Consider the following 24,786-nt stretch of genomic DNA (forward strand, 5'->3'; position numbering starts at 1 on the left):
TGACCAAATGAATGATACATGCCTCATTCATCACCGAATATCTTGTGTTTCTGCGGTGTGGGTAGTTCTATGCAATTTGTAACTCAAACGCATTCACCACGTGTCGCATTTCTGTTGCTTGATTAATTGAAACACTTGGGTTCTCTAAAGCTCAGCTTCACTCATTGCACTTTCTCGCATTGGAATACGCCCTCAAATATTTTTTCTTCTTTGACTATATTTCTTCTCGATTCCCGACGCTATTCTTTATTGGTTTTACGAGAGCTTCATGTGGAAAGTTAAAGGACGCTCCTGATTTGGCCTCTGTATTTCTCTTTTATAGCACTCATGGTACACATCAACTGGTTGATACCCGAAAACTGCTGATGACTCCAAAAACATATTCTTTATGTGCGTAAAGGCCTTTACTATTCAGGATGTCGATTTAAGAGCACCCTCCCCCATACATTTCTCGAATCTCCTCATTCTCAATATGATTGTCACAAATTTGATCCACTAACAATAGCTTGAGGGTCTTTTCTGAAATCTCCAACACTTCGTCGGGGTTTTTTCGTACAAGTGAAATGATAGAAAAGTTGCATGAATTGACTCTTGGACACAAAGGGTTTGGCAATTGTGGACTGGATACAAAGGGTTCGGCAATTGTGGACAGCATCTGAAAATGGATTTATTTTTTGAAATGGAATCTGATCGTGGAACCCGAATCTAAGAATCTGACACTTTTGGGGAACCGAAATTGGAATTGGTGCATTGTATTTGAGATCATGATCGCATCAGAAATACTCTATTATGTGTTAATCTTAAATCAAATTTTGATTCTAGATTCTTGAATTAAGAATTGGAATGTGAATTTTGATGAAATTTGAAATTTTGGTCAGAGATTTGAATTAAAGTCATGAACACTATTCAGAAATCAGCATTGATGTATGAAATCTGCAACTTGGAATCGATAATCTGAAATTTTAGCTTAAAATCCGTGATTTGGAATCTAGAAACTGTAATCGTAACCTGAAAAATCTGAAAGTTCATTTCTGAATACTGAATCTGAATCTAATTTTGTATCTTGGCCAATCAGATTGGTATCGGTATCTTGAATCTCATTCTGCAATTCTGATTTAGAATTCTGGAATCCTCATATAATCGGGAAACTAAATCTGAAATCCATATCTGAGGATCTGGGATCTAAATGTGATGTAAGATGAATAATCTGGATTAGATAATGAATCTGGACTATGCGTGGTTATGATCTGAATCCAGAATCCCAAAAAAGCTCAGAATTTGAATTTAAACTTGCTTGAATCTAGAGTTAGAAATCTTAATCTTAAATTAACATTCTTCTAATCGACCCCGTTGAATTCACCTTTTACTGTAAACTTCCTAGTATTTCTAACAAAACTCATCATTAAAAATATCAGATTATTCTCGGTCAAGATTTTTCAACCACTTTCAAATAACATGTTTCTCCGTTACATGGAATAAATGTTTGATATAGAAAATATGATAGAATAAAGACAGTCCTAAATCGGACAATTCCTTCCTCGAGTTCTGCTCTTATCAACACATTCGGCGATACTTTTTTATTGGTATAGATAGAAGAAGATATAGGAGTGCGTTTCATCATATTAAAATCCATATCCAGTTTCGAACAAAGATCAATTTCGCTAGCGCAAACATCAAATGGACTAACAGCACTTGTCACTATGTAATTGTAGAACCTATGGGAATTTAATTTTTCGAATTCCCTTTTTTCTTCAGAGTTTTCCGAAAATTTTCAATGGTCATGTTTGGATGGAATATTTTCGGTTGAAATATGTGTAATATTTTTATGGGACCCCTCTCCATTCCAGAGGAGGCAGGGGTGTCATACCATTATAGAAACATTTCTCATACCCAAAAACCCTCACATCCCAAATTGTTCTTGATTAGCTTTCGAGTTATGTAGAAATTTGTGTTTTATTTGTATGACAGTCCACCCTTAGAGAGCGGGAGGAGTGTCTAACCACCATAGAAACGTTTCGTGCCCCGTAAACCCTTCACATGCCAAATTTGGCTCCATTTGCTTGATTAGTTTTCGTGTTATTCAGAAATTTGGAATTCCATTTTCCGAATTTTTCGACCTTCCTTCAGAGTTTTCCGAAAATTTTCAGATTTTTCTCTCCACTATATTGATCTACGGGAAGGGACGAATACAACAAAATACAGGAGGCTAAAATCGGACCATCCCTTCTTCGGGTTTTCTGCTTACCAACAGATTTAGCCTTACATTTGTATTTATATAAATATAAGATATGGAAATGTGTTATTTCGCCTGAAAATCCATTTCCACTTACGAACAAAGATCAATTTCGATAGCGCAAACATCGAATGGACTAAAAACGCTTATCATGATGTAGTTTTCGATTACATGGGAATTCAATTTTCCGACCTTACTTCAGAGTTTAACGAAAATTTTCCGATTTTTCTCTCCGCTATATTGAACTACGGGAAGAGACGAATACAACAAGATAAAGAAGGCTAAAATCGGACCATCCCTTCTTCGGGTTTTCCGCTTACCAACAGATTTTGCCTTACATTTTTATTTATATAGATAGTTGAGATTTGTTATACCAAATAACATGCCCTGAATGTATTCTGAGTGTCAAGCTCCAGAATACGCGTGACCACAGTGCAAGTCGGAGGAAATTTCTTTGGCGAATAATGATAATCGGGGGATAGATAATCGCGACCAAATGTGTTGCTTCTATAGAATGGTTCCTCTGCGATTATCATGGAAGGGAAACTAGTTAGTGTACATTTTAAATCCGCGTTTGATACTTGATTTCTATTGTAAGCTGCATGTGAATTTGAATTACCAGGAGCATGCAAACGAAATCCGATTTTTTTTAACAAAAATACACGTTTATTATTCCTGAACGTATGAAATGTTTTATTTAAAGTAATATCTTTTGAAAGCTGCACATTTTTTGGGCCTTTCAGGCAATTTATAAATGTCTTCGTTTTTAAGTCAAACCAGTCATCGAGCCATTTTCGCACATTGTCGTTTTCCTGGCCAGTCTTGCTTGGCGAGACAGGACATTGTCATCAAGAAAAACTACTTGGTGTTACCTTTTCTTATATTCCGGTCGTTTTTGGAGGAGTGGTTTCATACGATCAATTGTTTTCGGAAACGTCGTTTTCGTATGCTCCACCTTAAGCCACTGTCCTGACCCATCTATCAGACAATACACGGATTACATACTGGTAAAAGTCTGGATGTTTTGAAACGATCCAGTTATCTATCCAACTTTTGATTTGTTCATAAAATCAGAACCCCTCTTCAGAAAGCACCGACATCTTAAACTGAAAAAAATAATAAACTAAGGGGTATTGTCTGGGGGCTATGTCGGGTGAAGTAGAAACTCTAAGTTTACTCTTCCTTGGAAATTTTTGTTTATGGATCAAACATGTGGTCTGGCGTACTCGCCCATTCCGATCGTTTTTCCTTAACAGCTCTGTTCAAACGTATTAGGGTATTTGATGTTGGCTTATCCAGACGAAAGTCTGATCTTGGTTTGTCCACTTTTTTTATTTTTTGAATACAAATATTGTAAACATCATATTGCTTATCATTTGTATCAGATCTATGTATCTAAATCATGTAATTAATGCATCTCGATGACCGCAATTCTGATCATGGTTTGTCCGATGCACTGATGTTGGTTTGTCCACATGATTATTATGGTGGGCGATTACGCTTGGCGGGCTGCAGTTTATTTATGGAGTCCTAAAGTTTCTCTGTGTTGAGTGCTGTTCATCTTTAAAATGCCCAAGAAAAGGCAATATTTAGAAGAAAGCCTAAGTTATGAATGGATCAATATGATGACAGTAAACTCAAGCAATGAGAAATGCAACGTTTACATACTTGAAATTTCAAATTTCTCCATTCAAAAAGGATGATTTCTAAAACCGTAAAAACCATAATCATGATTTTTCTTTGAAGGAAATAGTTAAAAACATAAAATTTTGAATAATTTGAACGCCTTATGCTGTTATTAGCAACTAGAGACTTTCCAACAAATCCAATCTCGTCTCGATATGTGATTTTTTGTGGAGGAAAATGTTTTGACGTAGAACTACGTCTTTCAGGAAGGATGCCAAATCAGAAAACAGGTCACGTTTTTATGAAATAAAGTTAACGTCAATCAATATTTTCACTGTGAACGAATTTTCATGATTTACATACCAATCGAATCGGAAATTCTCTAAGATTTATTTGACATGCTATACATTACAATTCGCTAATCTCTAAACGGTTTAAATTCATGAAAACTGGAAGAACTTCTTTTTTCCCATACATTTGTTCTACCGATTTGTGTGCTAACCCTACCCGTATTTCGAATGCTTAAAACTCGAACATTTCTTAACAGATCGGAAAGATGTTTGCATCAATTGATTAGAAATATTTCTACGCGTCTATCACAATTAATAAAATGTAATTCTTTATTAGATGAACAATTGAATAACTGTCATATTTCAAACGTTGTGTAAACGCCCTAACTGCCAGGAGATGATTGACCCGATTCACGGTTTCCCCAACACAGATTTCAAAATCGATGTACCTGTGGAAATCCGCTTTGCAAATACATGCAAGCCGGGGGTTTTTTTTTGGCGTTGAGTACACACGTACTCGCTTGTCGTTGTGCAGACTGGAATATGTTTCCCTAAAACCTACTTTTAAACTGAGAAGCCTGGGAAAATCGTCATTTCAGATACTATAGGTGAATGAACTTTCGCGTTTCGAGAACTACGAAGCACATGAGTTGTGCAATAATTTCAGAGAGAAATATAAAATACATTGATCGTTTTCCGTTCGCATATTTTGGTAGTCTTAGGCATCATATCAAACGTAAAAGAATGTTCATCAAATTTATTTGTAACGAAGAACATAATCTATTACAAAAATTGGTATGCATTCTGAAATAATATTCGAAGTGGTAAACAAATGGATTGCATAATATAATTGCGTAGTTCTACGTCGGAAATATGCGGTCGGGTCCTAGATACAACCCCTTGCAATTTTTTGATGCCAAAACTGCACGAAACGTTGAGATCTACTGTCATCTCGAAAAAATGTTTTTGTCAAAAATCGGCACTCTGGGATCTCTTTTATCGGATTACGTGGCAAAACGTATGGTTTAGGGTCCCAATGAAAATGATCATCTCGATTTTTCACATGGAACTTCGTGCGAAATGTTGATTTACACGATAAAATACCCAATGCAAAATGTTACCTCAATCGGACTTCGTTTACGATTGTTGCAGACGTTAAAATTTGCCTTTTTTTAAACCGAGAAATCACCGGAAATAGGGGTCTGATTTTTACTGCCAAATGTCTTATAATTGCGCGAATCGTCGAGATTTGCTGTCATCTTGAAAAAAAAATTGTCAGAAATTTTTTTTTTTTCGCTTGGTCGTTTTTCCGTTTGAGAAGTCGATTTTCGACAAAAAAAAATTTTTTTGATATAACTATAAATCTCGATGGGTCAATCAGTTTTAAGACATTTGGCACCAAAAAAAATTTGGGTAACTTTTTGAAATTCGTTTCATTTTCATTTTTTTCACTTGTGGAACGATACAGACTGAAGCAAAGGCAGCAAACACATCTCCTTCGGGATAAAGGGCCGCCTGGAAGAGAACGAGTGTGAGGAGATGAAGCTGCTTTATCGATCTCGAGAATCGCGGAAGTTCTTCAAGAAACTAAACGCCTCACACAAAGGCTTTGTGCCGCGGGCCGTAATGTGCAGAAATAGGGAAGGAGGCATCTTGGCGAACGAACACGAGGTGATCGAAGAAGGCAGCACTAAGATGAACACCTGAACAGTGCGCAGACAGGAGACCAAGACGGCGTTGAGGAGGACTACACCGGTGCAATGAACAACGACGACGTACCACCCCCGACGATGGGTGAAGTTAAGGAGGCCATTAATCAGCTCATCAGTCAGGATCTGGGACACAGAACAGCTACCGGAGGAGTGGAAGGACGGGGAAATCTGCCCCATCTATAAAAAAGGTGACAAGTTGGATTATAGGAACTATCGTGCCATCACAATTCTGAACAAACAAAATTTTGTCTCAGATCCTCTTCCGCCGTCTATCGCCAATAGTAAGTAGATTTGTGGGAAATCATCAGGCCGGATTCATGCCCGATTGCTCGACGACGGACCAGATTTTTACACTGCGGCAGATCCTCCAAAAATGCCGCGAGTATCAGGTCCCTACACATCACATCTTCGTCGACTTCAAGGCCGCATATGATGTAATCGACCGACGACAGCTATGGAGGATCATGGACGAACACGGCTTTCCCCGGAGGCTGACAAGACTGATTCAGGCAACGATGAACGGTGTGCGGATCTCAGGTGAGCTGTCGGAATCATTTGAGGCTCACTGGGGACTTCGACAAGACGATGGACTCTCTTGTCTGCTCTTCAACGTGGCGCTGGAAGGTGTTATGCGGAGAGCGGGCTTCAACATGCGGGGCACGATTTTCAACCAATCTAGTCAGTTTATCTGCTTCGCCGACGACGTGGACATAATCGGAAGAATACATGCGACGGTAGCCGACTTGTATACCCGACTGAACCACGAAGCAGGGCTGATTGGGCTTGGGATCAATGCGTCTAAGACTAAATACATACTAGCTGGAGGGACTGATCGCAACAGAGTTCTTCTTGGTAGTAGTGTTGTGATCGACGGCGACGAGCTCGAGGTGGTGAAGGAATTTGTCTACCTTGGCTCGTTGATAACAACTGACAACAACAACAGCCGTGAAATTCGAAGACGCATTGTCGATGGAAGTCATGCCTACTATGGGCTCTGCAAATCCTTGAGGTCCAACAAGCTCCGACCCCGACCGAAGTGTACCATGTACAAATCCCTAATTCGACCGGTTGTTCTCTATGGGCACGAAGCATAGACGATGCTTGAAGAGGACTCACAAACGCTCGGAGTTTTCGAACGCCGAGTGCTCAGAACAATATACGGTGGTGTACAGGAAAACGGAGTACGAAGAAGGAGAATTAACCACGAACTGGCGCAACTCTACGGCGAACCCAGCATCCAGAAAGTCGCCAAGGTTGGACGAGTGCATTGGGCAGGGCATGTTGCAAGATTGCCGGACAGCAGCCCTGCAAAGATGGTGTTCGCATCGGATCCGGTAGGAACAATAAGGAGAGGAGCCCAGTGAGCGAGGTGGTTGGACCAGGTGGAGCAGTACTTGGCAAGAATCAGTGCAGCCGGGAGTTGGAGAACTGCAGCCATGGACCGGGTTTATTGGAGAAGAGTAGTGAATCAGATCTAATCTCAATGGGATGTAGAGTCATAGTAAATAAATATATAAATAAATAAATTTTCATTTTGTTGAACTTATCAACGAAGGAATAGCAGCAACTCGAAAGAAAAAAGAAAAAAATGAATCACCAAGTAGACGAAGGAGAAAAAAATATATCGATCAATCGGTAAACAATGAAATTGAATACAAATTTTAGAAACAGTAAAAAGTGTCATTCCAATCCGAGTACAAATAATTTAAAAAGTTATTTGATCGACTGAACACATCGGACTGAGTAGCGAGAACAATAAAAAAGCTAACCCCGTGAGAAGTGACTTTCGATTTAATCCTTCCCGTGAGTCATTTTCGCAACCAACGTTCGTCGGTGGCCACCTTCTGTACGCTTCACTTTTTCTTCCACTCGCACTTACACGGCGACCCTGAACTAGTATTACCAGTTCTTGTTTACCTACTTGGTTTTTCGTTTGTGCATTTTTGTTTTCAACTCAACCAAAATTTCGCAACGGTTCACCTTACAGCGTCCGCCGTTGCGAATACTACACCGTTTTTCGGAAAAACAAATGCATCGAATGCCGCCCATTCGCTGCCTGTCTGACCCATCGCACACGGAATCACCAAGTAGTTTTTGGCGATTGACTATGGCTGCACTTGGAAGGCTGCAGGCAAAAACAATCATCAACCGCAGTGGAAAACGAGCCATATTTGAATTCACACGATTGGACCCAAGCCCGCCCCCGCAATCCGCCGACGCTCGCACGTGCAAAAATTTGCGACAAATTTGCGAACGCAGGCTGAATTCTAAATTTCGCCCCAACGGACGGAGCAATTTGTGGCGAAAGGCAAAGAGTGAGCCTCGGTTCGTTTTCGCCCGTTTTATTTCGTTCGAGTTCGTCGTTTGATCGTTCGCAGTGATCTCGTTCTCGCGGTTGTTTTGCATAAACAAACCGAACAGTTCTACTCCGTCGCTGCCGTTGTGGTTGCGTTCGTGCTTGGGTCCACCCACAGAGCCCAAACTACTTCCATGCCGTGTGCAAAAAACAAAACCGCTCCCGAGCACGTTGTGTGCCGGCTTTTGTTTGCTTTTTTTACTGATAGTTCGTAATTTTGATGCGCAATTTCTGCGTTATATATATATTTTTTTTAAATTAATAGTTTACGATGTAGTTGAAGCATTTCACTATTGCTACGAGTTACTCAAAAAACTTATTAAAGCATGTAGTTGTCCTTTCACGGTGTCTTGCGAGGTGATAATTGCTCTTGGAATCGTTTTTTTTTCGCACAGCAACCGTCACCTGCTATGTGCTTACAATGGCCGTAGGGCAACCTTCCAGTACTCTCCAAAGATGGTCCCACGGTTGTGTAGTGTCAAGGCGCGTGTGTTCTCTCAATCAAATATACTCGTAGATCTAGATCTGAATTGATAAACAAAAGGAATCCCACCTGCTGCGTGTGATCTACCTGCCTAAACGCAAACGCGATGGCTGCGATCAGGTAGTAAAAGAAAACCGGTCGGGGTGTTATGCAACCACTCTGCCAGCATCACACCGTGTGGTGGTTGTCTGCTTCAATTAAGGTTCGCCACTTGCCATTTTGATCGTCGACATGTTTTTTTTTGTATCTCTCGCCTGTAAACATAAAAATTAATCCGAACGGCCGTGTTTGCATAGCCAAGGAAGACATGCGTGAACGCACCCAACTCGCTCTCCGAGGCTCTCATACTTTTCTCTGTTCCAAACAGTTTGAATAGGTTTTGAGTGGAGAGCAACAGTACCTGACTTCTGTGTGTGTGTGTGTGTGTGTGTGTGTGTGTGTGTGTGTGTGTTAATTCGGTTGATGTCAGGGGAAAAAGGTGTTGAATGCCAGTCAATTGACAACTTTTTGCTAACTTGTCAAGCACGCTACCTGCGTTTGACGTGAGTACGATTTTTGTTTTTTCCATCACCTACTAATTCGGGGCTACTATGTGACCAAGTCAACTGTTGTATGCTAATTTTCTTAAAGAACGATTTAAATTTAGACAAGATTTTTTCGAGAAATTAGACGCACCCCCAGTGAGCGACAACATTTTTTCGCTCTGCTGTGGTGCCTTCAAATAAAAAAGAATAAAATCTTCCGAAAAAATATGCAAATTGGCGGAAACGATATTCGAAAATGCCAAAGAAATCAGAACGACAATACCAGTTTCACAGAGAAATCAAATAGATTCTTCATTCCATTCATGCCATTTTCAAGCTCACAAAAGACGACGGATATGATGTTTCCTTCTTTGAAAGGGGATTTTTTTTACTTGATGGCATACATTCGTTAAATGATGCGCATCGATCACTAATGGTGCATATTAATTGTATATCTGCGAAGCACGATTCTGAAGGCGGGAAGAACTATTGTTGTGTAAACAGATAATAATTGGGAAAATATCAATGGCAACGGACAAAAAAAATCAGAAGAAACATAATAATGTTTCTGTGTGATATATATTCAGTATCACCAATCCGATTTTTTCAATTTTAATTTCCGAAATTTCTACATTAATCAATTAATTGCTGAGCCAAGGTGTAGACTAAGAAGTAGTTACAGTAACTAGCAGGAACTCATTCTCAGTACCTTATTGCCAGATCAGCATGTTCACATCTTTTTCTATTTGGCATGAGCACAAATACTTAAAGCCGCTTTCTAAACATGCTTCATTTGCGTCGTCACTCATAACTATGGAACCCACATAAACGCGATTTAATGAATAAACAGTACTGGCAACATTGCTAGAAGTGATTTTAAGGAATCTGCTACATCTAATTTTTTTCAAAATTTCTCTCCGAGTAACATTAAACTTGTATGAAATCCTTGTTTCTAGGATCAACAGGAATATAAACAAAACATAGTATTAGGAAAAATAGAAGACATACCAACATATGAAAATCAGAAATAACTTCGGTGTCCGATCTGGAATTTCGAGTCAGGAATCTGATTCTGGTACCTGGAAACTGAAGCACAGAATCTAGAATCAGATTATGAATCTGGTATCTGATTCTGAATTTGGAATATAATTCTGAATCTGGAATCTGATTCCGAATCTGGCATCTAATCTTGAATCTGGAATTTGATGCCGAATATGGAATCTGGCCTCTGGAATCTAAATCTGGGATCTGAACATGAAATTTGAATTTGGAAGCCTAAACTGAATCTAAAATCTGATGTGGAATTTGAAATCTGAATCAGAATCTTGAATTGGTATCTGGTATTTGGTCTCTTGAATCTGGAATCTGGAATCTGAATTGGAATCTCTTTATTTGCGATGCAATATGCAAAGAACATCAACCAATTATTTGTATTCAAGATTGAAAAACTAAGAACTTCGGGTATGAGAGTCTTAGAGAGGATAAACTTAATTCACTACAAATAAAAAGAAAAAAACCAGAAAACGGCCTGCTCTTCGTTGCTAGGCCTCTCTGCTAGCTGGCAGAAGAATCACAAAGGGGTGAGGGTTGTGATGCAGTTTTCGCTTCTCTTCAGAAACTGAACAATGCAATTTCCTCTCACGCAGACTGCAAGACTGTGCTCCGCCTTGTTTCCAACAACCGTGACCACATTGGATGCATCCATCATGCTGGAATTTGCGTCAGGAATATGAATTTGGTATCTGGAAGCTGAGGCACAGAATCTGGAATCTGAAATCTGCATCTTGAATCAGATTCTCAATCTGGCATCTGACTCTGAATTTGGAATACGATTCTGAATCTGGAACAAGATTTCAGATCTGGAATCTAATCTTGAATCTGGAATTCGATGCCGAATCTGTAATCTGTTTCAGAATGTAGAATATGGAATCTGGCCTCTGGAATCTGGGATTTGAATCTGGAATCTAAATCTTAAATCTAATTATGAAATCTGAATTTGAATCTAAAATCTGATCTGAAATTTGAAATCTAACAATATGGAATTGGTATCTGGTATCTGTAAACTGGAATCTCAATTGGAACCGGCATCCGAAATCTGAATTTTTAGAATCTGAATTTGGAATCTGAATCTGGAATATGAATCGGAATATGAATGGTGTTTCTTGAGCTTAAGCTGAATCTGAACCTGATTCTGAGTCTGGAATCAGATTCTGAATCAGAAAGCTGGTATGGAATCTAGAATCTGATTCTGAATGTGAAATCTGTTTCGTAATCTGAATTTTAATTCTGAATCTAGTATTTGATAAGGAATCTGGAATCTGATTCGGAATTTGGAACCTGGAATCTGATTCGTTATCTGAAATCTGATTTTGAATCTGATTCTGAATCTGAATCTGAATCTGGGATCTGAAACTGGAATCAGGATCTGGAATCTGTATCTGGAATCTGAATCTGGAATCGGAATATGAAAGCTGGATCTAGAATATGAATCTGGAATATTAAAATTTAGGATCCGGAATCTGGGAACTATAATCTGAAGTTTGAATCTAAATTTTGTATCAGAAATATGGAATCTGAATCTTGAATTTGGAATTGGAAAAAGTAAAGTAATTTGAATTTTGAATCTGGAATCTGGAATAAAGAATCTAAATCTGGAGTCTGAATCTGAAATCTGAAATCTGAATCTGGAATTTTGTATCAGGAATACGGAATCTGGAATATGAATCTGAATCCGGAGTTTGGAATGTGAAATCTGAAATCTGAATATTAATTTTATGTTTGGAATCTAAAATTTTGAGTTTGAAATTTTGAATATGGAATTCGGAATTTGGAATTTGATATTTGGAATCTGAATCTGATTCTGAACACCAAGTTCTGATCTGAAAACCGAAAAAACTGCAATCTATATTTTTAATTAACATCTAGAATTATTACATTCAATTGAACATCACACTTCAGTTTGAAATTAGTATCTGGAATTTGAAATCTAAGAGCAGCATTTTGACATCTGATCTTCCAGCATTTTGACATCTGACCTTCCAATGCAGGAAATAAAGATAAAGGTCGGGACAGCCTTTGTGTTCAAATAGTTATAACTTTCCGAAAAGTCGGATTATTTGAAATACAGCTGGTAGAACTTGACGGGGAAATTAATCCTGGTTTATTTACCTATTTTGGTTAAATAAGTTATGCGTTTTTTTTCCAACGTGATATTTCATTTATATTTTTGTTTCCAAAAACCAAAATTAACTACGAGTTTAATGCCGTAAAATAAATTCCGAAAAAATTGTAAGGGGTTGTATCTAGAACACGACCGCATATTTTCGACGTAGAACTACGCAATTATATTATGCAATCGACTTGTTTACCACTTCAAATATTATTTTAGAATGCATCCCAATTTTTGTAATAGATTATGTTCTTCGCTACAAGTAAATTTGATGAACGTCCTTTTACGTTTGATATGATGCGTAGGACTACCAAAATATGTGAACGGAAGAATGGTCAAACGATCACTGTATTTTACATTTCCATCTGAAATTATTGCACATCTCATGTTTACGTAGTTCTCGAACCGCGAAAGTTTATTCACCTCTAGTAACTGAAATGACGATTTTCCGAGGCTCCTCAGTATAAAAGCACGTTTTAGGGAATTCCGGTCTGTACAACAACAAGCGAGTACAAAAGAACTCAACATCAAAAAATACCCTCGACTTGTTTTGACAAAGCGGATTCCCCCAGGCACATTGATTTTGAAGTCCGTGTTAGGGAAACACCGCTCGGTGGGAACAAAAATACTCCCGACTTGCATGTATATTTGCAAAGCGGCTTTCCACAGGAACATCGATTTGGAATCTGTGTTGGGGAAACCGTCAAAATCAAAACTTGGTAGTTAGGGCGTTTAGATAACGGTTGACATTTTACAGTTATTCAATTGTTCATCTCATGACAAATAACATTTTATTAATTGTGGTTTGTTGTGGTTATTAAGGTTTTGTATGTATACCACTCATTTGAATTGAAAAAAGATCGTTATATCTCGTTTGTTTAATAACGAATCCAAACTCTCCAACCAACGGAGAACTCTACGAAGTTTTTCCCAAAATTCCTGTTTTTGTTGTCGTGAGAATGATCCTAACGGGTCCAAGTTGCTCAGCAAAATTATTAACAGCAACTAAATTTGCTGTTTTTTATGAAAAAATGGTTCCCAATGGATCATTCAAAATATTTACCACCGCTAGCTACGACCTTTTCACACCCACTAGCCAAAAAACGTGCAATCGAATGGAACACGTGAAAATCAAAATATCTGGGGAATATGCCAATTCGGATGTTTCCAAGTTGGTTTCAACGACTTTGGCAACGTAAGGCCGAGCGTTGTCATGCTGTAGAATCACTTTTCCGTGCCTCTGCTCGCTTTGTGACCGTTTCTCCGCAGCACTCAACTCAATTTGTAGTAGTAGAAATTTCTAATTTTTTATTCGAAAAGTCATTTTATTTTTCTTTTAATTTTCCTTTATTTATTAAATAAGGCTCAAGTGGATAAAGAGCCATCTTCAAGCAGTACATTTTTAAACTATTTGAATATATTATAACGACATAATCATTAACTTAAGTCTAATAAGCTAAAATTACAGAACAATGTAAAACAATATATAATATATTCCTTCGTTGCCTCGTCGGTATCTTATTTTTCTGTTAATAGTTCAATAATATTATCATACAAAGAAAAAATATTCATTGGATCTACCACTTTGCCAAATCCTTAGCACTTAGCAGACGCTTCTCCAGACATTCCTTACCCCATATATCCTAGATGACGAATTCAGTGGCGATGAGAATATCGATTTCCCAGTCGCAGGTGCAGATAGCTTTCCTAACCAGATATTTCTAGGAAACAAAGAAAGTTTCATGATCTAGAACAGGGTTTCTCAAAGTGGTCGATACCCTGGGGTCGAATTCGGTTTCCAAGGGGTCGACAGAAACGAAAATTGAGATTTGGGGGCGACGGGGTCTGAATATCGACCCTTATAAAATAACATATGTTCTTATTTGAAGTATTTAAGATGCTCCATAAGTTGTGTCACGTGAATAAGAATGACCAGGGTTGCCACATTTGATCCTGTAAAATTTTCTGAAAAAAATCTGTATCGAATAACTAACGGAAAAAATGGAAAGAAATATTTATTTTCATTTTGAATTTGTTGTTCTTATTTATGGTTTGCTTAAGTCGTACCAATACAACAAAATAAATCATAAAAAAAATTCTCATAATAAATTATATGATGTTTATACATGGTTTTGTTGAACTTTGCTTTTCTTAAATTTTCCTTCAATTTCATCCTTGACGCCAGTGTTGCCACACATATAGATTTTTCTGTAATAATACAGATTTTCAGTATGTTTGTTGACCAACAATCTGTATATAAAGATAACATATTATTGGATATCCATGCAAATTTTATACAGACTTTGTAACAAAATAAACTAATTTTAAAATATTTGATCAGTTTACGCAACAATTAACAATCAGACGATTCGAATAGTACTGAAATGAACTATTTTTGCTACTGTCAAATGTGTCAAATATAGTAGTGATAGTCATCTTTTTTTTGCAAATAGTGCGAGCAAAACAAAAGTTTGGAACCGTCTCGCTATAGAAACTATGAACGCAATTATCAAATCGAAATTATTTGCTACAATCCGAGGGGGAAGTGCCTCAGTACAGTTGTCAAACGACAACGTGCCCAAATCCTGCAAGATGTCGAAACACACAGCAAACGAAACAACATACGAAACAGACTTGAAAATTGAAAAATAGTCTCAATAAAAAAAATTGGCAAGCTATACCAGTGATCACGAGCTTCGAAATATGGATAAGCAGAATATATACACTTTACTACAGGTATGCTATTATTACTTTGTACTTGAATCTAATACAAAAGTCTTATCAGATGCACAATCCGTTATACAGATTTTCTATTTTCACTACAGATAAGAAAGATTTTTTTGCTCGAAAATACAGATTTCAATGTGGCAACGTTGTTTGACGCTTCTCCTTGAGCCGATACACAGTTCTTTGCATCTAAAATAGAGCTCATTGTGGAAGCCAACCGTGTCCCAAAACATCCTTAGCAGGAATGGAGGAGTGAGGTGACATTTCATACGGTTCAACATTTTTATAAATCAAGGTACATATCTTCATTACTCAACGATAAAAAAGCAAAGTTTATTAGTAAGAAGGAAGACAGAGAAAATAAACTGTAATTAATTTAACGTTCAAATTTGAATTTGAAAAAAAATATATCTTTAAATTCTCATTCTTTGCAGAAAATCTGTTATTCTATATATACAAATTCTGTATCTGAATTTCGGCGAAGAATCTTTAAAATACAGAATATTCTGTATATGTATATGCAACCCTGAGAATGACTAATATCTTAGTAGAAAATATTATTGCAGTACATTTTAAAAACTCAACAAGACGATGAGTGTGCACAAGATGAAAATGAAAAAAGTGCAAAAAGTACAAGATATGCATTCTGAAATGCGTTGGAGCTTGAATGATAATGTGCTCAACTTCTAATTTATTAGCTACGTAGCTACGTAGTGAATTAGAATAAATTTATTGAAAAAGAAAGACTTCATTATGGTTACAAATAACGCGAAACCGAAGGAACCATTTGAAAATCAACGAATGCGGAGATTTAAGGCTTCAACTAACCAAAATTGAACCGTGTTTTAATATGTTGGCAGTTGTGGATAGATTGGTTTGCGATTGGAATGTTTTTATAGTTTGTGAGTAATTTGTATTAATAATTATTTATCACATTTGATATTTACTAAATTTTATCTCTATTTATTTTGCTGAATATGATGAGGAAATGATTTGTTTTCTGTATTATAGTGACTTTCAACACTATTGGCTGGTTTATCATATTACTTCCTTTTTTTTTTTGAAAGAATGTCGGGAGTGTGAATTGAACTCGTGACCTTTTGCGTGAGAGGTGCGGATGTTACCACTACGCCAGATCGCCTCCGTGAGAAAATGATGTCAAGTTTATTCATTTAACCAACTGCAATGTTTTCAAATTGATAATTATTTAGTAAGAAAAAAACTAAAGATAGGAATTTGGCTATGGGGGTCTAAGGTTCGACTTGAATCTGGGAAGGGGATCTATTACCTAAAACAGTTTGAGAACCCCTGATCTCCCCTTCCCATTACCGTGTAAACTCTTATTGGATTTTCGCATTGTCGGTAATGCATTCTTTGAATTCTCCGTAATCTTATGATCTGATTGATAAAACTACATCATTCAAATTAAATAACATGCTTGATCGCGCTATTGAATGTAATAACTAACAAAAACAGAAGAAAATGTTACGGTGAATTTTGATGATTATGATAATCTAATTATGCGGTAATGATCCAAGAAAAAAAAACAGAAATATAGGTATTATCAACACTCAAGTAACTGTTTTTACCATATAAGCTGAAATTCAGTGACTGAAAACATTTCGAATCTGTATCAAGATTGAAGTAATATTTCCAGTGTAGAACACGGATTGTAAAGAGAGTAGGAAAAAAGGTTAGCTTCATGAAAGCGAAACTTTACAACTATACGTAACGCCTCCAACCAGGAACTTCTTTCGAACGTCTCAAGCCGTTTGCTAGAACATTCCGCCACGGCGATTCGCAACGTGAGATGTCATAATTCAACAACTTTTCAACTCTCCAGCCACGGGTGGCCACATTCCCATCTGATTACTACAATTATCGCCCGATGTGAACATCAATCATTCATCGCGCCGCTAAGCCAATAACTTAAAGCCCGCGTACTAAATAGAAGTCACTCGAATGCTAGCCGGACGCTAATCGATCAAACCAAAGCCAAGAATTAATAAAAGAAAATCGATGACGATAAACCTCGAATGCTTCCAATGCTCGATGGATATGCAAATGCAGCGATATGGTAAACATAAATAATCGTATCACGGCGGTAGCAGTGGTTACTGTAGACAGCCACCCGTTAGAGCTGTTCTATGCGGAGTTGAACAAAATTCTGCTGCTTTTCGTTTGGTCATTACAAGCGAGCTAGCGAGGGAGCGAGCGAAAGAGAATGAGCGAGATATTCCAGTACCGTTCGTCGTCCTTGACCTTATCGGATTCCTTGCCATACTAACGATCCGAAAGCCGTGGCACCTTCCGGTCCACCGCCATCGTCTCGTTGGGTCTGTTAAACATTTGTCGCATTCCAGGGGATATCGGGCAAGGTGCAGTAGGGGTGTTCAATTGCCAAACATAACTATATTTTATACACTGACAATAACTTATGTCGACGTCTGTTTGCCCCCGCGTGTTGTAACCAGGTTCGGTCATCCGTGGGAAAATCCGCCGTTCGGTTCGGTTCGCAGTCATCGAGGAAAAAGACTTGGATGTGAGTGGAAGTGGTTGGCCCTCTGATGCGGGGAAAAACATTTCTAATGTTCTCGGGGGAAATTGATCACAAATGCGATGCGGTAGACGGTATAGTACGGGCATGATGTCATGGACGAGAGCGGTAAGACACCTGCATCCATATTAGTCCTGGCACTGTTGCAGAAGGGATCCTAGTCTAGTCATTTATATGAAAGAATCACGCACGGTTAACTATTATTCAAAGTCTCTCCGCTTTGCCTGCTGCCTCCATGGATGGGAAGTACGCTGTGTTGTGGATGACTCGCACCTAACCATTTTCAGATGGTTGTTTAGAAGAGGTGAAAGGAAGCATGCGGTGGAGGTGGTGTTGTCTACGGGGTAGAGCAGCAGGGGGTTAACGAGCGAGCAATCGATTATTCTGATTTTCATGTCTCACACCGAGTAGTTGCAGTTGGGGTTCAATATCGAGCAACGCTATAGTGGTAGCAACAGTGCTTTTAGTATGAGCACATTATTGTCACGACGAGATTTAGACAGGGGTGAACTTCGAGGCAGTGAATAGAGAATCGGAATTCGAATGGGTATTTGGTTCGTCCTCTTCTTCAATGGTACTTGTTCAATTCAACCAGTAAACACTTTTAGTTGGCGTATCGCGATAATTTACCCAGAAAAATGTTACGAATAGAACATCAGTTTTTCAGGAGTCTCCATACTAAAACGTCATATGTTTCAGAAGCTATAAAAGGTAGACATAGATCGTCTTAGGTCGGTATTTAAAATTCAAAACATTGTTCGAAAGAAAAAGTAAATGTAATATAAAAAATTAGCAGACTCGAACTAGAGTACTCAGAAACATCTGCTCTCCTTGTGCCTTTGCTATTAGGAGGACCACTGCTGATACAGATAAATGAGTTGAAAAAATGGGGAGGTTATATCTATGATATAACGCAAGGTTGACGGGGGACTACCTTAGCTTAGCAATCATTAGTTTGTATTGATTAAAATTTTGATTGAATGAAACAATTTCCGAATTCAATTGAATTCAATATATTTGCTTTGTGAGTAAAAGATTGTATAATGCCATGTAAGGTCAATTCATGCAATAGATTATGTTCTTCGTTACAAGTAAATTTAATGACGGTCCTTTTACGTTTGGTATGATGACATCTTGGTTTTGATGTCTATGTTAAGCAAACACATTTCAGTCAGAACAAAAATGACCCCGATTTGCATGTATTTGCAAAGCCGATTTCCCCACACACCTCGGTTTAAAAGTTTTTATTAGGCAAACACATTTCAGTCGGAACAAAAATACCCCTGACCTGCATAAATATGCAATGCCAATTTCCTCAGACACCTTGATTCTGAAGTCTGTGTTAGGGAAACACATTTCAGTCGGAACAAAAATACCCCCGACTTTCATGTATTTACAATGCTGACTTCTCTAACGCTGCTTGGTTTTGAAGTCTGTGTTAGGGAACACATTTCGGTGCGAACAAATATCCCCATACTTTCATGTGTTTGCAATGCCGATTTTCCTAAGGCTGCTATGTTATGATGGCTGTGTTGGGGAAACCGTAAATCGGACCAATCAAAACGAGGTAGTTAGGGCGTTTAGATAACGCTCAACATTTTATAGTTATTCGATTGTTTATCTAATAAAAAATAACATTTTATTAATTGCGATAGAAGCGTTGAAATATTCCGTATCAATTGATGCAAACATCTTTCCGATCCAGTAAGAAATGTTCGAGTTATAAGCATTCGAAATCTTGCATTTTTTCCTGCATGTTCTATGTTTAGGTTTTCATTTTACCCCCCATATACTCCGGTTAGACGTAGTCCCACGTCAAAAGTTGCATTTCAATAACAGTTTTACAGTTACACTTCCAATACTCAGTAAAAGCACTATATCAACACTAGCGATATTAATGCTTTTGTTCCAATGCAGATAAGCATTATATGGTAGCACATTCGCATATAGAGCTTTCTCTAATGCTTTTTTCCTAATGTATATCAGCTTTTTTATGGTACCACTATACGGACATATAATGTTTTCATTCTATTATTTTCATTATTGTTCTACCAATGTTGATAACAGGCAAACCAGCATCAAAAATGCTAATGCACTGCCATTTGACTTCCATTTCTGAGGAATATCGAGAGTGAGAATTGATCTCGTGACCTTGAGCGTGAGAGGTACGGATTATTCCACCAAGCCAGTTCGCTTCCTCATTGCTCTTATGTTTTGTTTCTGCGCGTCAGTGCAAGCTCTGCAATGGGCTTGCTTTGTGCATATTCTGGGAATTTATGTTGGAGCAAAGAACTTTGCACGTTCGTGCAGCAAGTTCCGGCAACAAAACAGTAACTGACGGTTTGCCCCAGTAAATGCAGTATTTATTACGCTACTTGTCATTCTTTTTTCGTTGGATAGAATAATGAATGATGCCTTGCTACGTTGCTCGTTTTTGCGACACAATTTGAGCAGCACAATTATAGCGTGGAACTTTCGTTTAGATAATGATCAACATTCTTCGATCATATGCTTGCGATGAAATTTTTGACGAAAACTGAGCTCTCTTGGCACCAATCGTGCTGCGACTTTTCTCATTCTCGAAACATCAACCAGTATATGACGAACGGTCTCGTGAGAAATATTTAGTTTACGGCTAGCTCTCTCAAACTTCAATGACGATTTCCGAGCATCATTCCTTTTATTTTGTCGATGTCGATCAGTAAACCTGGTCCACTTGGTCGCCCTTGACATGGAAAATCATTCATCTCTTCTTGGCCATCTAATTTTATAGCTTATACCATTCAAACACTAATTTTTTCGACATAGTTGACTCACCAAATGTATTCTGCAAAACTTTCAATGTTTCGCCGCAAGGAGTAAACAACATTTCACTCAATATCTTTGACCAATAGAATTATCCATATCCATATAAAAAAGTTAACTTGTTCATAATGACGCTGTAAAAAATAAATGACAAAACGCGCTCAAAGTTGCCGTTAAGCCCACTGACAGAAGTACCAAAATTTGAAAAATGTTCAGCGGGAAGGATTAAAATTACCAATTCTCGGTATATATATGACAGAACGTATTGGGGGTACAATTTTGGAAATCAAAAAATCGAAAGCGTCACAGAGATGTCTATTTTTGACATTTATTGATCAGTCATTTCTTGGTGGATATAAGAGATTTCTACTCATTAATTGACTCAGACACTCCCTAGCAGTCTCTATCGCAATATGAAGAATTATAAATTTTTCGATAGTTTATTTGTTTGAATAGCGTTGAAATGAGAGATTATAATTTCCCATACGTTTGTCCAGACCGCAAGGTGTTTCCTTAACAAGGACTACAGCATGACAAATTTTCACTGGTGATACAGTAATGCAATTACAATAATCGATTCATTCGAATGATTTTATTTTAGTATTCGATGATTTTGAATGTTCATTAAACAAATTTACTATTAAATGGTGTGTCACATCAAATTGCATCACGGAAAAAACGCTGTAGAAATTTAATTTTAAGGAATTATATCTTCAGCTTCCGTTTATAATCAGATAAGAGTGTATAGATCACGTTGGCCTTGCTTCACTGTCAATTTTTCGTAAATTTGGAAAAATGTCGTCGAACTAAAAAGAGCGTCGTGAATTAATCCTGTGCACTCATTTCGAGAATCCGGAGTTGTCACATCGGGACATCGGTAAGATGCTGGGAATCGTCCAATCCACGGTCAGCAGAGTACTAAAACGATACTTCGAGAACCTAACCATCGACCGGAAGGTGAAGAACGGCAAAAATGGATGCTCCGTCAGTGAAAAAGATCACAAGCGCGTAGTTAAGCAGTTTAGACGAGATCCGAGAAGTTCGGTCCGGGATGTCGCCAATAAGCTGAATTTGTCAAGTTCATTCGTCCAGCCGACCAAGCAGCGGAAGGGCCTGCTTACATACAAGGTTCAGAAGGCTCCTAACCGCGACGAATAGCAAAACATGGTGGGGAAGACGCGACCCCGGAAGCTGTACACCGAAATGCTGACGAAGCCGCATTGCCTGGTAATGGACGACGAAACCTACGTCAAAGCGCACTTTCGTCAGCTTCCGGGCCTGTTGTTCTTCTCCGCAGAGGACAAATTCAGCGTTCCGGAGGAGATTCGCAAGCAGAAACTATCCAAGTTTGCCAAAAAGTACATGGTGTGGCAAGCGATCTGCTCTTGCTGAAAGCGGAGCGCCCCCTTCGTGATGACCGGCACGGTAAACGGGCAGGTTTACCTTAAGGAGTGCCTTACTACCACTATTGAAGCAGCACGAGGGCCCGACCATCTTCTGGCCGGATCTCGCTTCGTGCCACTATTCAAAGGACGTGTTGGAGTGGTACGAAGCCAACGGGGTCACCTTCGTGCCAAAGGAAATGAACCCGCCTAACGCGCCGGAGCTTCGCCCAATAGAGAAATATTGGGCGATTATGAAGCAGGCCCTCCGGAAGAACCCAAAAGTTGTCAAATCGGAGGCGGACTTCAAGAGAAAATGGATTTCTGTTCAAAAAAAACTACAACCTGACGTTGTACAGAACCTTATGGACGGGGTAAAGAGGAAGGTGCGAGCATACGGGCTTGGGCTCGGAGTATGAATAAAAAGAAAATGCCAAAAGTTGTTTAATAGTTTTTATTTTATTGTCTAAAATTTTCAAAAGGATCGGTCTACTGGGCGAATTTCTACAGCGTTTTTTCCGTGATGCAATTGGATGTGACACACCCTTTAAAATAGTGAGAAAAAGTTGTAATGATTTTACAATGAAGTACGAGTTATAGCTATTCGAAAATCTATGTTTTTCATGATTTTCTGGGGTGTGCACAAAAATGTATAGAAATTCATTGATTTCCTCACCTACGGTCATTTGAATGATAGTTCAAGGGTTTGAGGATACAAAAACTTGATTCAATCCTCCTAAAGATGCGACGTATATTTCCATAACTCGATAAAAAAAAATTATCTCCAGGGCATGCTTCAGGGTTTTTCTGATGTGGCTAAAAACCCCAAAAATCTTTATCGGTTTCCTCACTAGATGAAGTTCAAGAATTTCTTACACCGTTCGACTCGTAGCTCCCGGATGCGGTTGCTAATTCATTCATTCTTTTGTTTGAAGAGGCGGTAAACTTTGCAGTTCATTGCACCTCTGAGGTTGATAATCATGTGAGTTTTTTTTCCGTGCCCTCGACTTCGCCCCGCAATCTTCCTTTACGATCCGTGTCTTTAAGTCGTTGATCCCGTGTTCCTTCGCCTTCTTCCTCATTGAACGCACTGGATTCGTCCGAATATTCCTTTTGATGACCCTCGGAATCCGAGCTGACCTCGGACGACCTGTGGTCACTTTCGCAGATAGTTGTCCTTTCTTTTCTCGGTCTAAGACCCTTTTCACGGTCTACCGGGATACTCCCACGGCGATTAAAATGCCTTTTTGTGACATTTGAACGTGAGTTAAATCACGAATACGCTGCCGCTGCCATGGTGCAACTATCAAACTGAGGAAATCGGTTTCTTTTACTCGCAGCTTATTAATTTATTTGTATTTGTAAAAAGATGATTTCCATCCCAATGACGTTAGCGCTTAGACTAGCAATACAACTAATTGCGCTTATTAGATTCTTGTGACACATTGAGATCAAAAAGAGTATTCCAGGATAGGACGCACAATTGAACAAAATAAGACTTTTAGGCAGTGAACGTACTTGAATGTTTTGGCGAAACGAAACAGAAAACTCAGCTGCGTAATGGCTTTAGATACAGCATACGTGACGTGATTTAAAAAAAATTATTTTAGCATCGATCAGAATCCCCACGTCCTTGGCTTTTTTTAGACACCATTTAGCAAAAGCTTCCAATTGTTGTCGCAGGAATAATGCGTCGTGCGGTTGCTGTATCACGTAGTAGAGCTCCAGGGCGTCGGCGTACGAGAGTTTCAGACATTTCATCGTGAAGTTGACATCGTTCATGTACAGTAGAAACAAAAATAACCCTAGATGATTGCCCTGGGGAACACCAGACCAAACCGGAAACGGTGCTGTAACATGGCCTCCAATTTTGACGGACATGCTACGACCAGTTCAATACGATCGGATCCAGATGACCATTTGGTTACTCATTCCAACTTGGTCAAATTTAGCTACTGCTATTCGATGATTCATCTTATCAAACGCTGCGGATAGGTCGGTATAGATAGCGTCTACTTGTAGTCCATTTTCAATTTGATGTATCACGAACGAGGTGAAGCATGTTAAGTTAGTGGTCGTGGAACGCTTAGGCATAAATTCGTTTTGTTCCAATGAGATGTACTCTAAGCAGCTTTGCATTAACGCATAAAGAACGGTCAGCTCAAACAACTTTGAGGTGGCACTCAATGCAACTATACCTCGATAGTTCGAAACGGTTCGCTTGCAGCCTTTCTTATATATTGGAGAGATATACGACTGTTTCCAGAATGTCGGAAATATACTCGAAGATCTAGACAGATTGAACAGTGCACTGTTGACGCAAGTGTGTTCACACAACCTTTCAAGACGAGCGATGGAATGCCGTCCGGACCACACCCTGGGGAGGTTTTCGTGTTCTTAGCTGCCGCAATTACCATATCGGTGATGACAAAATCCAGCTCAGAAGCAAGAAATCGGTGTACAATTCTGGTAGAGGCAGCAACATCTCGAGAATCGAGGTGTTCATTGACAAATACATTACGGCACTGAGAGCGGAACAGGTCAGTGATTTCGGTAGTCGTATCAGATTCCAATAAACCGTTGGTCAACGTAGATGGTATACCGGATTCCGTTCGTTGGTCTTTGACACAATGCCAAATACTTTTAGGATTTGCCTTAAGACGACTCTGCAGACGGAATTGATAAGCGCTGTAGAGACGATTATTAAGCTGTTTGTACTCAGCATTCGTCTTCAAATATTTCGCTCTTGTTGAGTCCGTACGGTGCTTGCTAAACTGTCTCAAAGCACTTCACTCTTTTAAGATACTTCAGGATTTGACCATTTGACCAGGCAGGCTTGGTATCCTCACGTTTCGTCTTCACGTCACAAACTGATCGATTGCATACAGTAGAATACTGGACATGATCGATGCAGCGAGGTT

The 24,786-nt window shown here is 38.7% G+C and overlaps 1 protein-coding gene across 8 annotated transcripts in view; it reads left to right on the forward strand.

Annotated features, from left to right (window-relative positions):
* LOC129774712 (tyrosine-protein phosphatase corkscrew) overlaps positions 1 to 24,786 on the forward strand; it is a 175,821-nt gene that overhangs the window by 101,611 nt on the left and 49,424 nt on the right. The gene's annotated exons all lie outside the window — the stretch shown is intronic.

This window comes from Toxorhynchites rutilus, chromosome 3 (genome assembly GCF_029784135.1).
Source record: "Toxorhynchites rutilus septentrionalis strain SRP chromosome 3, ASM2978413v1, whole genome shotgun sequence".
Lineage (NCBI taxonomy): Eukaryota > Metazoa > Arthropoda > Insecta > Diptera > Culicidae > Toxorhynchites > Toxorhynchites rutilus.